Raw genomic sequence first — 4,511 nt, forward strand, 5'->3', positions numbered from 1 at the left:
ATCATACTGAGTGAAGTAAGCCAAAGACAGAGAAAGACAAATATCATATGATATTACTTATATTTGAAATCTAAAAAAAGTGATACAAATGAACTTATTTACAAAACAAATAGAATCACAGACATAGAAAACAAACTTATGGTTACCAAAGGGAAATGGAAGGGAGGGATAAATTGGGAGTATGAGATTAACAGATGCACACTACAACAAGGTCCTACTGTATAGCACAGGGAACTATATTCAATATCTTGTAATAATGCATAATGGAAAAGAATCTGAAAAAAAATGTGTATATATATTGTGAATCACTTTACTGTTCACCTGAAACAAACATTCTAACCCACCCCCCCACCCCAGCTTCTGATTAAATTGCTCTAAGATGTAGCCCAGGTGCCCACAGGTGATTCTAATGTGCATCAATGGTTGAGAACCACTGGTGTAAGGATGCTCTGTTGCTGTAGATGTGGGTGTCTGGGGGTGGGGAGGATATGAGGGAGCGTCTGCTGCTCACGTTACCTTGAGAGTCATTAGATCCTTTGCACAATGCACACTAGATAATCTGTACAGTAGCTGCATCTCCAATCAATACACTTTCATAATCATCTGAGATGGTCAGAGATCAAATCATAAATAGAATTTTCATACCACATTACAAAAACGATTTATATCCTTTGTTTGCTGGGAAATTTTCTACTTAGCTGAGGAAAAATCTAACCCTTAATATTACCCTCATTTCTTCCTTTAAAATTCTCCCAGAATTGGGTAACTGGGTATGCTAGATGCACTATATGCATAGTCTATTTTTTCCTATTTATTTGTATTGCACCAGTGGTCCTGTACATTACAGAAAATTTAATAAACAGAAACAAGCAAAACAATAAAAATGAAAAGAATCACTTCCAGCAGAGACTTCTGGCTGTGTGTGTCTGAGGATCCGCCGCCGGAGCTGCAGCCAGTTTGCCCGGGGGATAGTGTCCCTGCTGAGACTCATGCTGCAGTCGTGTCCCGGTACCTGGGCCCCTCTCCCCCTCCCCCCAACAAGTCTCTCTTTGTAAGGAACATGGCTGATGATACCAGGTCTGAAGATTTACAACATGAATTCGGTCGTTATGGTCCTATAGTTGATGTGTATGTTCCTGATTTCTACACTCACCTCCAAGGGGATTTGCATATGTTCAATTTGAGGATGTTTGTGATGCCGAAGATGCTTTACATAATTAGGACAGAAAATGGATTTGTGGACACCAAACTGAAATACAATTTGCACAGGGGGATGGGAAAACTCCAAATCGGATGAAAGCCCAGGAAGGGAGGAAATGTGTATCGTTCATCACTCTATGATGATTATGACAGATATAGACGTTCTAGAAGCCAAAGTTAGAAAAGAAGGCGGTCAAGAAGTCAGTCCTGGGCTTCCCTGGTGGCGCAGTGGTTGAGAATCTGCCTGCCAATGCAGGGGACACGGGTTTGAGCCCTGGTCTGGGAAGATTCCACATGCCGCGGAGCAACTAGGCCCGTGAGCCACAACTACTGAGCCTGCGCGTCTGGAGCCTGTGCTCCGCAACAAGAGAGGCCGCGATAGTGAGAGGCCCGCGCACCGCGATGAAGAGTGGCCCCCGCTTGCCGCAACTAGAGAAAGCCCTCGCACAGAAACGAAGACCCAACACAGCCAAAAATAAATTAATTAATTAATTTAAAAAAAATAAAAAAAAGAAGTCGGTCCTTTGATTACAACTATAGAAGATCTTATAGTCCTAGAAATAGACCGACTGGAAGACCACAGTGTAGCAGAATCCATTCCAACAATGATAGGCCAAACTGCAGCAGGAATATCCAGTACAGTTCTGCTTACTATGCTTCAAGAAAGATCTGAGAAACAGAACCAAAAAAGAGCAGTTCAAGCGACCAAACTGTGGGTGGAAGGTGCTTCAGTATGAATACTGTACGAATATTTGGACTCCGGTCTGACAAGATAAAAGAATGTTATCGAAACTACATGGAATCATTGAAAGTAAGCATTTTAGGACAAATAAAAGGTAATTTGGGGGGGTGGTGGTGGGATGAATTGGGAGATTGGGATTGACATATATACACTAATATGTATAAAATAGATAACTAATAAGAACCTGCTGTATAAAAAATAAATAAATAAAATTCAAATTTTAAAAAAAGGTAATTCAACTTTGTACTTGTGGAAACTAATCCTAAATCTGATTCGGTTTATATTGATTCATGGGTAGCAGGTCCATGTTAAATTATTGGAAACTAGGACGTCTGGGATTTCCCTGGTGGTCTAGTGGTTAAGACTCCGTACTTCCAATGCAAGGGGTGCGTGTTGGATCCCTGGTCAGGGAACTAAGATCCCACATGCCATTCCACATGCCATACAGCATGGCCAAAAAATTAAAAAAAAAAAAAAAAGGAGACTAGGATGTCTGAAAATCAAGCAAGACAGCCATAGTCTCTCACAGTGCCTCTACTGGTTTGTCTCAAACTGAATTCAGTGAGAAAAGGTTTGGTCCAATATAAACTTTTCCTTGGTTATCTCTTAAAGTCAGTTCTATTTTCGCTATTGGCAAATCTTGCCTTTGCTTATTCTAGTGCCAGTGTTTTCTGCTTAGTGGTTTGCTTTGTTGGCATTTGTTTCCTTACTTGTGTGGCACATGTGGTTTACATCTTAAACATTCTCCCACTGTAAATTCCAATTATAATACTTGACATCCAGCTAAGAGGGTCCATCTCTTCTCCCCTCTCTCCTAGTCAGTATATTCAGCAAACATTTACTGAGCCCTTACTGTGGGCAAAAATTGTACTGGGTAATTAGGGAGAAAAATAGATAAAGTTCAGTTATTCAGTAAATGTCTACAGAGCACAGTCTAGTGAATCATTACAGTGTGGCCTCATTGTTTCGTTTGAGATATATTCATAACAATATTTTACACCATTTATATCCTATGTAATTATAAAACCCAATATACTATCACAGATAAGTCACTTTGTGGTTATTTGCCATTTAAAAGTATCCAGTATTTGTTTGCCTCCCATTAATACAAATAATGAAAAAATGATCTGTTTTAATCTGTAATAAACTGATTTATTGTACAGTGACTGTAATATACTAGAGTTATATTAAATTGTTAACTCTGCCTCCTCAAACACACATTAGGAAACAAGTCTCACAATAAGTATTTAAGGACTTCCCTGGAGATCCAGTGGTTAAGACTCCGTGTTCCCATTGCAAGGGGCACGGGTTCAATCCCATGTCGCGGAACTAAGATCCTGTGTGCTGCGTGGCACAGCCAAAAAAAAAAAAAAAACAGTCCCTGAGTCATCACTCTCATTTATTCATTCACTCAGCAATACTCCCATTAATTCAGTATTTTTTTTTTAAGTATTTAATTTTGCATCAGATAGAAAGGATACTCTGGGTACTATAATTAGATTATTTTGAGGCAGACAGAGAGCTGTTATCCCAACTGATTTAGTATGTTCTGTAATCGAGAAAATGTTCACCAAATTATACTTTTTAGTGTTTTTTATGTACATTTTATAAGGGACATGTTCTGCGTATAGTGAATAAATAACTTTTAAAGTATCACACACACAAAAAAAGAATCACTTCCATATCTGTCTGCCAGAAAAAAAAACTATTTTAATATTTTGGTATATAATCTAGACTTCCCAACACAGTTTGCTGATTACCTAAGTGGTAAATAAATATTTATGGAATTAATATTTTTTTATAAAATCGCATCATAATGCAAATAATTTTTTTGTATATGTACATCTCATTATTTAAGATTTTGTTTCTTTGCACCTTAATTAAATTGAACATTTTTCATGTGCCAATTGGAAACGTGTTCTTTTTGTGTTTTTTGTTGTTTATACACTTTGCCCACTTTACCACTGGGGCTCATTTTTGTGGCCCATTGACATCCAAGATTAATGACAGTTACCTTAGTTCTAGTCACCGTCATCTCTGTAACCTCCCCACCAGCAAATTATTGGTCTTTCCATCTCCTTCATCCAATCTGTCTCCACCCTAGAGTTCTCCTCATCACTTACAACCCTTTTAGTACAAAATCCATAGCCTGAATTGGAAAGTCTTCAGGCTGGTCTCCAGTTTAGAAGAACTCTCATCAATTCTCAGATTTCAATTTTACCTAATCACAACCTAGATTAAACCCCCCAGGAGGTTCCATTAACTCTCATGCTCTAATCCCAAATCCCTAACTGTCTTCTCTAACACTGACTGCAGTCTCATTTTTGGTCACTGCCTTGTCAATAAATGTACTGGAAAAGAAACCAGAAGAAGGTAAGAGAACAAGTCTGACTTTTACCTGGAGAAATAACTTTCTAAGCGGAGCGAACAGCAAGTGCAAAGGGCTCAGTTGGGACCATGCTTGGCTTGTTAACTGAAAAGCAAGGCAACCAGAGGGGATGGAACAAAATGAGTGAAGGAAAGTGTTAATAGGAGTCAGAAACGTAGCAAGGGATCAAGCCGGATTTTT

The 4,511-nt window shown here is 38.7% G+C and overlaps 1 pseudogene; it reads left to right on the forward strand.

The window, feature by feature from the left end:
* Positions 1 to 883: 883 nt before the first annotated feature.
* Positions 884 to 1,873, forward strand: LOC133101762 (serine/arginine-rich splicing factor 10-like; annotated as a pseudogene).
* Positions 1,874 to 4,511: the final 2,638 nt, after the last annotated feature.

The sequence above is a fragment of the Eubalaena glacialis genome, chromosome 11, assembly GCF_028564815.1.
Source record: "Eubalaena glacialis isolate mEubGla1 chromosome 11, mEubGla1.1.hap2.+ XY, whole genome shotgun sequence".
NCBI classification, from domain to species: domain Eukaryota; kingdom Metazoa; phylum Chordata; class Mammalia; order Artiodactyla; family Balaenidae; genus Eubalaena; species Eubalaena glacialis.